Source organism: Corapipo altera, unplaced genomic scaffold (assembly GCF_003945725.1).
Source record: "Corapipo altera isolate COAL_440 unplaced genomic scaffold, ASM394572v1 65, whole genome shotgun sequence".
Lineage (NCBI taxonomy): Eukaryota > Metazoa > Chordata > Aves > Passeriformes > Pipridae > Corapipo > Corapipo altera.
This window is the reverse complement of record NW_020884891.1, coordinates 9,652,136-9,665,530: the sequence shown is the minus strand read 5'-3', so window position 1 is coordinate 9,665,530 and position 13,395 is coordinate 9,652,136. Positions and strand designations below refer to the sequence as shown.

At 35.0% G+C, this 13,395-nt stretch overlaps 1 protein-coding gene across 1 annotated transcript in view; it reads left to right on the top strand.

Moving 5' to 3' along the window:
* The window catches only part of TENM1 (teneurin transmembrane protein 1), a 761,525-nt gene that overhangs the window by 118,779 nt on the left and 629,351 nt on the right, over positions 1-13,395 (top strand). The gene's annotated exons all lie outside the window — the stretch shown is intronic.

The following is a 13,395-nucleotide window of genomic DNA, read 5'->3' as shown; positions in this document are numbered from 1 at the left end:
ATCACAGTGTGAACAATGGAAGATCTCTGTGACAATAAGCTGGGAAATGGTTTTTCCAAACAGCTTATTTATCTAAAGAGTAAAATACTTCCCCACCTGTGTCTGTGCTACCTATAGAGAATTTAACTCAACCCTTATTTTCCCTATAGAGAGCAGAACATTGTAGCCCTCTGATCTGACCCTCAGTGTTGTTTACTTTCTCAGTAGAATGCTCTGAGCACACTGGGCTGTGATATAGCACACATGATGTGCAGGTATCCATTTCCTTGACAGGCACCAGCTCTGGTTTATTCAGTGAATGGTATTACTGAGATCCCAATTCTGACTAAGCCCTTTGGCTGTAGCTCTTCTGTCTCTTTATCATAAGCAGTATGTATCAGAAGCCTCCCCAAATGAGCAAATGGATAAATCTATTAATATGTTTTAAATCTGTTAAAAGAAGTAGAATCAGCTACTTTAGTGTTGCATTGGGGTCTACATTAGACCTAATGGTTATGTTTCAAGGTGGACATATACAAACTATATGTTTTTATGTGTGTAAGTACACTGATTTTAATATCAGGAAAAAACTGTCAGATTTGCAAAATACCAATTTGTACTTCAGGCCAATCTATGGAAGGTCTGTTTTATCAAGAGATGTAATTTTAACAGCAGGATTATACCGTAGTATTCAAGAGATTGGTAAATTTGGGAAATTGCAGAATAATAACTATTACTTTAATTATAACAGTAAAGATGTTTTAAAAAATGTCCTTTTTTTCTGAGAAACAGCTGTACCTGAAGCTTTAGTTACCAACTAAAAATTTCTCTCTTTATTTTCAAACAGTTTTCAATTTTGTTCAGCATTGTGTATTTTTAATTAACTCTCTGAATTGTGATTATTTTTCCTGCAGCTCAAGCAGTGAAGGTCAAATGTAATCATAGTGATGACTTTGCTCTCTCAAGAGCTGTTTATAACATAGAAATAAATCTTTCTTTTTTTTTAAATTAAGACTATGTTTTACCTAGTAAAGCAAAACTGATTGGCTAACAGATACCTTAAGCTAAAAGTCCTTCATGCTCTTTCACATTTTCATTGAGTGCTTTAGTTATTAAGAAGAAAATAACAAGATTAGGACCATGTTAAATTGTTATATCAAGGACTGGAAAAGAGGTCTTTAAAACAAAATTATATTCCACACCTCTTCTAAAGTCCAATTTAATTCAACTTATTTCTTCAGGATGAAAATGTTATTTAACCAAACACCTGAGCTATAAACACAAGAACTCCTGCATCATTGTCTTCAGTACTTTGTGAATTTTGCCTTTCAATGAAGTTGTTTCTTTAGCAAAATTATACTTAAGAAAAAGTTATGTAATAACGAGAGAAATTTTGTACAGAGAAAGTTCATTAACTTCAAGTACACAGAAAAGATTTTTTAATTAGGTTATACAGACTTACATGAGACAGAATATGACATTATTTTTCCTGTGAATTTGTGAATGCTGGACTCTATCTTACCAGTTCTTTGGAATCATGTCTCCCTGAAGTTGAGCAGAAAATATTCTGATATTGCTCACATTTTCTCAAATTTATATACTTATTTCTAAGGTAAAACAATTAATTTTTTATGAAAGTTCAAGTTGTGATAATTTGGGGGACAGGTAATTAATTTTGGCCAAATTTAACGTGTCTCATTTAATGTCCTTGACTATCTGTTTCTGTATCTTAATGCTGATGAAAAGTCTCTCAGACCTGCTTAGGTTTCCTGTCACCCTGGAAGAGTTGGACTGTCTGTTTGTGGTGATGGACCTGTTTGTGAAATACCCAATTTATGCTCATGCTTCATGCTGAGACTTGAAGAACTTTAGTAACTAAATTAAGTGTACTTTAGTGAGTTTACTGGATCTCAAAGTCTTTGTGATTTTGTCAGGAAGAATGAGTTACTGAACAGTTATTGTAATAATCACCAGAAGGCATATTTATCAACCATTTTTTTCTGCAAATATTTGAAATACCTCCTTCTTCCTAACAACAAGAAAATGCTTCAGGTGGTAAACAATTATCTACAACTGTTGTATATGAACATCTGGACCAACACATCTAAACACCTGAGACATCTCCACTGTGGTTCACTTGTGTGCAGTCCCCATTATTTATACAACATCACACCAAGCCCAGATAAAAACCTCACCTATCTCTCATTTTTTGTTGTATTTATATTTGATGTTGCCATTTCCTCTTGAGTTAAGGTGTAACTCCTCAAGGTGATCTTCCTGGCCAACATTATTTGTATATAATATGGTCCCAAACCCCTGACTGAACCAGAAAGAGGAGACTAAATGGAGAAAATGCACTTAGCTTACAAGAAATACTTTGTGTACTATACAATCACTTAAAGGAATTCATCTGTACATTTGTAAAATTAAATCTTTGTTGAGAGTTACTTTAAGAGTGTTCTGTAATAATGCTATCACTGAGCAGCTGTTCTAGAACTCCTTCACTGATCACTTATTGAGGGGGGTAGGACTTTAACATAAACTTAATGAATTCAGTGACTTGTAGTAAATAAACAACATGACTTCATTCCACGTATAAAGTAGAATATGTTATAGATGACACCACGAAAAATGACTGTTCAGTGATTACACACAACATATGTAGGCATAGATAAGAGATACCGTTTCTTTAACAGTATCATATTATGACAATTTAATTTCCTACTGAGGATGAATAATTTTACTGAGAAATAATTTATCACCAATATTAATTCAGATGTTGGATGGTCTCTCGAATCAGCTGGCTACATTATTTAAATCCCACAGATTTTTACTTTCATAAGTCAAAGTACTATCATTAATATCATATTCTTTTAAAAGAAGTGCCATGTTCCCTTCTTTGGAAAGTAAAATAGTTCACAGTCAAAATTATTGCCAATTTTACTAGGGAATTTTTAAAAAGACAATCCTTCTCTCACTTAACTGTGTAACCAAAAGGCAGATGATCATGAAGTGAATCTAAAATTTCCATTTCCCTAAAAAATATCCCCCACCCCCAATATAGAATACAGAGATAAAAAAAAAATAATTAAAAAAGAAAAATCAGAAGCTCATATTTTACGTATCCTTATGGCTGTGTCATACTATAATACTCACTGCATTGAGACTTTTGGCCCTAATTGTCCTTAAGGAGTGTTGTGAAGTTTATTAAATTGCTTTTGGAGAATAATTTACAACAACCCATAAGAAAATAATTATGACATCTTCAGCTCACGATTTGAATTTTGTGCAGTAAATAACAGTGTACCTCTACTCATTAACCTGCTAGTGCCTGTGTTTGTTACATCACAGAGCTTCATCCATAAATAAATGAGAGCATGGTTAATGCCAGTAAAGGAATGCTAATTCTATCCCCTCTAATCTTTTACCTGCAGTCAGTTTTTAGTCTCGGATATCAGGGGGAAACACAAATTACTGCTGGTGAAGGCAACACGGCAACAGAAGGGAAGAGTACATTTGTAAATCAATTTTCACGAGGATTTGCATTTAAAATTTAAACTCCTGTTAGCATTGCAATAAATTCTTCTTACACTGCACAATTCCATTTGGAATCCTTCTCTAATGCTGAATGCATTGATATGACAGCAGGACACATTTCCTTCCTTACCTGTCCTTGTAGCCCCTGAACAGTTATCTCAGTGCCATATATGTTTCTAACCTGTTGATCCTCCCAGAGTGTGATGGTTTTGGCTGCATTTGAAGCCTTGTACAAAAAGACGTTCTCAGGAGGAGGAATGTTAATGGACTTAGTTGGAGCTCCTTCAAGCAGCTGCTCACTTTGATCTTTAAAGTGAATCATCACAACTCAGAGATGATCAGTGAGCAAGGCTTAGGGAGGTTTGACTGATCTCTGCACAGTCTGCATGGTAATGAGCCTACTTGTTGGGATTACCTGATCCTCTCCTTTTGTACTGCTTACAAAGTTAAGGAATTGTTATGGCATCTCGGGTTATTCTTGGTTGTGCTTAGCTCCCAAAGTTAGTTTTTGCTACTGCTTTGAAGATACTGGTCTCTAAACATTACAATTTCCTTGCCTATTATCCTACTATTCTTACAAGCTTGTTGCACTGGGGTGTGTATTGGGTAGCCAGAGGCGTTTGAGTGATAAATATTTGAATTTCAGATAATTTCTCATTATATATTCTGTTACTTTAGTGGTGTCCCTAACATGACTTTGATGCAAAATTTGTGATGCTTTTGTTCAGGACTTTTAGTATACTAGTTGAATATGGTGTTGTAAAATCAGTGGAGCCAAAGTTAGAAATGTTACTACAAACAATCAAATAGCTTTGCCTGGAGCCTAAAACAAAGAATCTGAATGTTTAATGATATGCTGAACAGAATGGGTTCACAGACTGTTATGGGGAATTTTCTTCCTGTTCTGAATTATGCTGAACTGTTTTGGGCTCTTTAAAAAACAGCATTAAACTAAAGATGGAGAATAACATTATCAGCCCTTTTTAGCCAGTCATAGCACCTAAACGCTGCATATAATTTTTCAGAGGGTATGGATTTTTTTTAATTCTTTTTTTTTTAATATCCTGCAATGGGAGAAGAGGAGAAATATATATCACTCAGTATTTGCTGAAGTACATTCACCCATTGCTCAAAATGTTTAACTTCAGTTGTTATTTTTGTAGGCTCACAACCAACAGTTGCTAATGCTCTGAAGCTGTCTTAGCTGATCAGCATAGAGATGGATGACCAAAGTCGTCCTGTATTTCTGTTTATCATAGCAGTTGACCTTTTTCAGTAAAGAGAACAGGCTGCTTAAGATACAGTTTGATAGAACATCAAATTCTCAACATTAGGATAAGAAACCTAAACCCATTAAGTGCAACTGTGATTTTGTCTTGAATTTAAAAAAAACCCAACAAAACAACCACCCAAAAAAGCCCCACTCTCTTAACTGTTTTACAGATTTTAGTCATAGCTCATGCATAGTAGTTCAAAGAAGGACTCCTAAAAACAAAATGTATTTGTCATGATTTTAAAACCTGTATACAGAATGTGTAGTATATCAACATTCAAGTTGAAATACACCTCTATTTTATAAGATGGTAGCCTTTGCTTTCTCTTCCTAGAATTGGAAGACACGCAAATATTTTAAATACAGTTCATGGAGTAAAAAAAAATCCCACTGCATTTTTGTAAACAGGAACTTCAAATTTACTAGAAATTATAATTAAACCCCCCTGCATTCAGTATAGTTAGTAGCATAGGGGAGATGCAACTTTCCTTTTTTCCTCTTTTTTTACGACATGTTTCAGACTTTTATGGCACGTTTCTTGCAGTTCAGACTGGCTGTAAGACTGGAGGATAAATCAATTTGAATGGAGGAAAAGAACCCCTTTTATTATAATGTGCGGAATAAAATCCCTGTTCTAACTCTCACTGAAGTTTTCCTGTGTGTTCAAGGAGACTGCATTGCTCAATTTACAGAACACTGAACCAGTATATGAGGCCTGGTTTATGTACAGCTCGTTCTGCCACTTATTCCTCTCTGCAGAACAGATTATTACTCTTCCTTTCCCTTATAAAGGACTTTTGAACCTGCTGATAACTGTGAGATTATTAATATGTGTATTATTATTTGCTTCTCATTTAAAATTATTTTTGCCACCAGAATGGAAATCTGTCCTCTAAAACAAACATGTTTTTTTCTAGAAGTGTCTTTTAAAAATCAAAGCTAAGGAGAACTGCTGAAGGTAGACAGACTGCCTGGTTAACATTGCACAGTCAGAAATTAGTACCCTTGGGATTCTGGCACTGCAATGCTTTGTGATCATGCTGACTGTTCTGGCTAATGGCATCCTGTCTGTAAAGTCCACAAAATATTCATAACAGGTTAGACTAATGCTCCATCTAGATTGGTATCCCAGCTCAGATTTGGGTAAAAATAAAAGCATATGAGAAGTTGACACTTTGTGGTAAGTCAGATGAATGCTTTCATGACTTCTGAGGAAAAAGGAATACTTGAATCCAGGATGGGATTTTTGATTTTAATGGCATGTAAGATTTTTCTTTTGTTGATATTCTTCAAAATTTGTGAATCCATGCGTGTTTATGGCATTCAGTATGTCTTATCTCAAGGGGTTCCACAGTTCATCTCTGCATTAAGTGAAGAAGTGCCTGCCTGATTTTAATGTGAATCTCCCCCTGTGAATTTCTATTTAAGGCTTTCTTTCTATTGTAATGGAAGAGGCAGCTAACTGATTTTTCTTTCACCTTTTCCATGCTTGTCATGATTTTTACCTGACTCTTGTTTGATGCTTTTCTAGTTTGGGAGTCCTAGCCTGTAAATATCTTCTTTTTGTGCAAGATACTTGGTAATCTTTGATAATTTTTGTCAATTTTTACTATATGCTTTTTCTCAGATGAAAGGAGCAGAATTCCACATAACAATCACAATATTGGCACAATACAGACTTTACCCAGTAGCATTATATTTTCTGAGGTTTTCCTCTGTTTAAAAGTAATTCTGGAGCTACTGAACTGATATGTTCATAAGGCTGCTATTTTAACCTAAGATCTCTGTTGCTTCTGGCAGTAGCTGGCTCAGAATCAATCCCTGCATGCACAAAATAAGAAATGTTTGGGGTTTTTTTTGCCAAGTTCATTACTTTACATTTGTCTGGTTTGAATGTCATCTGCCATTTTATCCTCAATCACTCAGTGCCACTCTATTTTTGGAGTCAACTTTTGTTTTTCTTCCCCTGAAAAATTTACCATTAGTAGCAAACTCAATCTCCTCTCCATTCTTTTTTCCTGATCATTCCTGAATGTGTTGAGCAGCTGACGCCCTAGCAAAGATCCCTGTGGGATTCCACTTGTAACTTCCCTTCACCAAGAAAATTGACTGTTTATTGTAGCTTTTCTTTCTACTCTTTTAGTTAGTTATCCCTGTGAGGACCTTCCCTCTTATCTTATGTCAGCTTAATTTAAGACCCTTTGGTGATTGGACCTAGTTGAATACTTCATGGAAATCAGAGCAGGCTGTGTTAAACCACCTCTCCCCTGTACTCACTCAGCATATTTAATTTATTTTCAGTGATTTTTCTCAGAAAATTCTAGTGGATTGTGGGGTAAGACTGTTAAGAAAAAGAAAAGAAAAAGTCATGTTAATTCTGTTTTTAAGTACTGTCACTGATTGACAAAGAGGGCAGACCAACAGACTGTTTAACTTCAAATTTGTTTAGTTTCCCTTGAAAAAAATTATTTACTTTCTCTACAAGAAATTCTGATTCAGGAGACATGCTACCTGTGCTTGATATTTTTCCAGTAAGTACCTTCTAACAACACACCATATTTAGGACTTGCTGGGGTAATGAGAGATGGTAGATAAGAGTCTTTTCTGAATTCAGACCCATTTGACTCTTGTAACTCTTCAGTACTGATGCCTTGGTATCCAGTAGAATCATGTCAATTCACACTGTTTGGAAATAGGGAAAAATGTACATTTTGCGTCTTAGGACATAACCTCAAACTGTTTGTAGCCGTATTCTGAAGAAAAAATTGACCTGTACTATTTGCAGTATAGATCAAATTCTAATACTTTGAAGATTTGGGGATTAAGAACAGTGTGACATTTTATAAATAGTAGTTTAACCGCGTAAGCGTGCCACTTCAGCATACAAAGAAAAAGGTATATACAATCTTTTAGAAGTGTTTTCAAGACAAAGCTATAGTTAGTAGTGCAACAGAATTTGCCACATTTTTTTTCTGAAAACTTGTGAAGTAGTAGAAGTTGCTGCACTTCGCTTTCTAGTGTTGGAAATATGTGTCACACGAAAGTCCTGTCTTCTGAAACTCTGTGTGTCATTATGCCTTGGAAAAACATGGAGACTTACTGATAAGACACCTAACAAACATAAGATTCTTCTCCTCATATTTATTTTAAGCAAAAAGGACTAAAATCCTGGTATTTTGAAAAAGAATATATGCACTTTGCTGCTGAATTCTTACATAGAATAATCTGTCTTGGTAATTTGGCAAGGCTCAGAAGAAAATACAGCAATGTCTGGCTGTGCTATGTTTGTGTAGCTCTTATAACAAGTGACAACACAGATGAGTGTTATTGCAATCTGAAATAAGAATGTTTTGAGACTACATGAAGTTCACTATACTGCTCAGGCCTCTTTCTACCTTCTTTTAATGCCAGTTTATTGAATCAAATGTAATGCCACTTTTCAGCTTTGATCACGATAAATTTTATCCTACAATTCTTCAAACTTTCAAATATACCTTGTGTTCTTTATCGAGTCTGGAATGGTAAAAAAATCAACCCTGTGCTATTTTCTAATCTAAACATCTCTGTCATAAGCACTAGGACTTTAGGAAAAGCAAACCCTCAAATAAATTTTATTTTTTTAATTGTGCACAGAAAAAAAAATGCTTCTAAAAAGACCGTATGAAATTATTATGTTTCCACATGAAATTTTCATTGTCTAAAGAAACCTAAAAACTTAGTAAAAAAAGTATAATATATTCTAAAGAGTTTTCTGCTTCGATTAGATTAGACTCAAATTCAAGAGAAAGTATATATTTTATATACAAATGTACGTGCAAAGTTGATCTACTTTTAATCATCTTTAGCATAACAGAAAGAGCCAACTCTGAATTTTCCCACAGGGTACCATAGAAAAAACCTGGCAATTTAAAAAACTTGACCTCTCAACCCTTATTCTGAGGGACAAAAGGGCTGAACTGTGGGACTTACTGCTCCTGTTAAAACCATAAACTATGGTGTTTAAGTTGTGCTTATCTCTACTTGAGTAATCAGAAAAAAGTTTCCAAGTGCAATTACAGAACAAAAGATCCTTAACTGGAACTTATTACTGATTTGGCAGGTTTGAGACCTCCCACTTACTGAATTGATTGTAATTTATCTATAAATTGATTTTTCCCTCCTATATTCGCTGATTTGATACGTTAAAAAATTATACTGCTTTTTTCATTATTAATGCCAAGTCTGAAACAGGAGCGATGAATCTTCTGAGTCAGGATGGATTTAAAAGGCATGAAAGTATAAGGTGAAGGTGGTAATTGCTGAGCACCATCTGTGGCAGCAATGTGTGAGAACAAAAAATATCACATGAGTAAATCTTCTCCTGAAAGCATAGCTGCCATTTGTGCTGCCAGGCACCACTGGAGTTCAGGACGCGCTGATTACCTGGGTCTTTTCAGTGTTTGCAGGTGGGTTGTCACCCACATCCTTGTTACCAATCACCCTCTTTGGAGTTTGGAAATGTTCAATCATGTTGTGATAGCACTGTTTGGATTGGGATGTGGAAGAGTTCTCAGTTTGCAAGACAGGATGTCTCTGAATGTCTGTAAAGCACTAACACTGGCAGAACAAGAGTTACAATGGGCACAAATAATAGATGAATACACTGTCTGGCTGTTTGGCTGGTGTTACATGTCTGGGTTTTTTTTATCCCTGGAAGTACTGAAAGCACTGAGACAGGTTGTACCCACTAACATCTCTAGACCTGCAGTTGTGGATTCTGGGGAAGAACAGGGAGAGTGGACCACAGAAAGCAGCCAGGCCTCTGTGCTGCCTCTGGATGGCTTCACTCATGGAACATGTCGGATGCAGCACAGCAGCTGCAAGGACAACTGGGCTGACTCAAGGCATTTCTTTTTTTTTTTTTTTTTAATATTATGGTGCAGGATGGCAGCATTATCCTCATATATACTTGGTTTGTAAGTTACAGTCTTATCAAGCAGATACAATTTTTAAGATTCTGCTTTCTCATTATTATGCTTCCCTCCAAATGAGAACTGATGTTTCAAAGCCTAATAAACCAGAACAGTTAGAAAAATAAAGTACTGTTGCCAAGCATATTGTGCTGAATACTGATTAACTTCATTTATATCAGTGATGCTGCTCAGATGTACATTGGTGTGATGTAAAATAGAATTTAAAGAATGGAAGAAATGAATAGGAAGACTGATAGTCACCACAAGAGAGAATGGGCTGACACTTTCAGCATAGATATTTTTAGTCTTCAAATTCAGAAATTTGTCTTTCTACCAGAAGACTATATCTGAAATATGTGAATGTTCAATCTTTCTCAGTCTCAAATAAACTGCATTACATGTGTGCAGCAGAAGCTGCTGCAAACCATCATCTACAGTAGTACTTTGAATCTTAGCTAAGTCAGTCACTTTTGCTCCCCTGTTTCAGGGAGTGGTTTTCATTCATATTAAAGATTGTATTGAGAAAAACCAGCACTTTTATTTTCCTTCCCTTAATCCCAGTGACATGTAGGGTTAATAAAAATTTTGTATGGAGGAAGATTTACCAGTATTATAAAAAGCTAATGTATGCATTTGTATGAGGCAGATGTTATAGCAGCTTTAGAGATACAATATGTTATTGAGTGTTAAAGGAAATGTCTCTTGTCTGGCCCTAGAAATGACAGAGGGATGAGTCTGGCTCTCCTGACACCAGAGATCAATCATGTTACATTAGTTTGTTTTATTTGACACTGTCGTGTTACTTTATATTTCTTGGAGGTGATGCAAACTCAATGGAAGAGAAATATCAAGCATGGCATTACACAGATTGGATGTATGCACTGTTTTGGATATGTGTGTCTTTCCTAGATTGATTACTATTGTATTTCAAGGCAGCTCACATAATTTGCTGCATCAAACATGAAAATAAACCTCTAGGTTTTTACAGCACGACAGATCTAAATTCTAATGACAGAACCCATTGAGGCAATGTTTGAACACAGATTTAGAAGCTCAAAGTAAATCTGAAATCTCAGTGCTTTTCTTCTTTAAATGTCTTTACGACATAAACTTTTTATTCGCAAACTTCAGATTGATAAAGCAATAAAATAAAAGGCTATTGCTGCACTTGGGAAGGGTATGAATTCACAGATGCTTTCACAGTATTGTTCAAATTTAGAGGTTGGGCTGAATATTTATTTAGTGCATGCTAGTGTAGCCTTAATTAGAGTTGTAAAACACTTAACCAGTGAAGTATCTGTTATGCAGCAAATCCTCTTCAGTCATGGCTGCAGAGAGCAGGTCTCCTTTGTGTAGGCATAAAATTCTGGAAAATATGTAACTAAGAGCAAGAAGAGAGAATTACCACACCAACCATTAAAGACTTACGAACAATAAAATCACCAATAGCCAATAATTTTTCTTTTGTGAAAACACTTACAGAGATAGCATTTTCGGAAATACAAATAAGTTATTTCCCAATTTAAGATATATTAATTATTAAGAAATTAATTTTTAAGAAATGCTTTTAAATTATAACTCAGCAATCTACATTGTACTTGATGGTGCAGTGAATATCTATCAAATGCAGAATAAACTGCTACAAAGCTATGAGATTTATTCTTTTTTAAAATGTAAAAGGCTTTGGAGATGCAATTATAAGACTAGAAGTGGCTAAATGTAGTTTGGAAACAATTTAATATATAAAGTTTGTTAAGAATAGAAAGTTAAAGCACCTTGTGAATCATTCTAATGAAACTGCACATTTATATTTGAGGTGTGTTCACTTTCACCATTTGAACCAATATGCTGGATATTTAGGTCATGAAAAAGAATGCTGAAAATGCTTACCTCTTTCACAAAAAATAATGCAGTTACCCGTTTAAATCTGAAGGAAGAGAAATTAAAATTCATATTCAAGTCAAGACTGTGCAGGATATTGAAGATCTTATTTGAAGAAGGGAGGGGGGAGGGAAGAGTTGTGTAAGTGCTAACAAATTCTTTGCTGTCTCTAAAACTATTTTATTTTCCCTTCCTAATTAATCTTTTTGGGTTTTTTGTTCTCCATTTCTTCAACAGTAGAGAATAATGCCAATGGGTATGTTAAAGAGTTTTTCCTTTAGAAAACTCTTCATAGCTTGTGGAGTGCATGTGGTTTTTTAATAGTGGAAAGGATCAAAGAAATTGGATTTGAGGTGTTTAATTAAGTCTGTTCACAGACAAATGGTCCTGATGAGTGGCAGGTTGGCATGGTTAAGTCCACCAGGAAAAACAGCAATTAGAATGAACCTGTGGACTCTGCATCACAATCTTTTCAAGTTCAAGCCACAGAACTAATTTGAAAAGAACTAACCTGATGCTGACAGAGAATCAATAATGAAAGGCATCATAGGATATTTCACTAATGTGAAGTTGCTTTAACCCCACCCCACAATTCAACATTTGTTCACGATTTATTCCATTTTAATTCTCCTGTGCTGTAGTTTTGTGAATGTGCAGATATATTATGAGGTTTTTTTCTTTTCCTCCTTTCATAAAAATGTTGAAAATAGAATTACTCATGGATTTAAAAACTTTGTTTAGTGGAATCAGTCAATTTTATATATGCCAAATTTATTAGAGAAATTGGAGTTCCATTGGAGTTGATAATAAATACTTTCTCTGACATCATTTAGGGTAGAAATAATTAACACAATACAAGGGAGTGTAACTTAAGTGTTCGTGTTTCTAGAACTAAGGCAAACATTTGTGTTTGTATATCCATTGAGAGAAATGAATCCACTTCATATCTGCTTAGTAAGTTCTGCTGTTATGTTAGGTATCATTTTTATTTTACTTACGGTCTAAGCAGTTTCACTTTTTGTTTCTCTTCTTGGTACACTACTTTTATTGTTTCTGAACAAAAATTGCATTTGTGACAGTGGTGTTTAGTAGGGAATCCAAAGGATTCAGATTCCCAGTGGGAGCAGAATGCAGAGGAGGAAGCAGAGATGCTTTTCCTTGAAACATAATTTGCTAAGAAAACCTTTGGGTTCATTACAGTGCATCCTCTGCCAGGTTTTACTGAGTTATTAGAATTCAGTCACTAGTTTGGAGGGGAAAAATAGGTGACAGTTACTTTTGCTTTAGAGAGGGTAAAGCTTTGGATTTGGGAGTCAAATTCAGAACTACTGAAAAGATGAAGTGATTTTTTTTCTCTCTCAATGGAAAACTATGCTAAAAGACAGCCTTAAAAACTGTGGTTTCTGCTCATGCTCCGTGAGATAGTGTATCATTAGATTCTTTCTATTAATGTGTCCTTCCTTTGCTTCTAAGATATCATTTCAAAGCATTTTCTTGCTAGCTGAGACTCAAGAATAGCACACACAGAATTCTGTGCACTGGTGCATATTGAGTTCATTCTCATTAGGTGTTTGCTAAATCTCTGGGATACTAAAACAAGTTTCTTGGAATTAATGTGCAGCAGTTATTTCAATTAAACATTTGCTAAAGGCTTTTAATGTCCTTATCAGTAAAATTCAGTGTAAGCCTTAGATTAATTTGTTCATGATTGTGTGGTGCTTTGGAAATACAAACTACTAAATAAGAAAGAAGTGTTATTATTGTACCATCTTC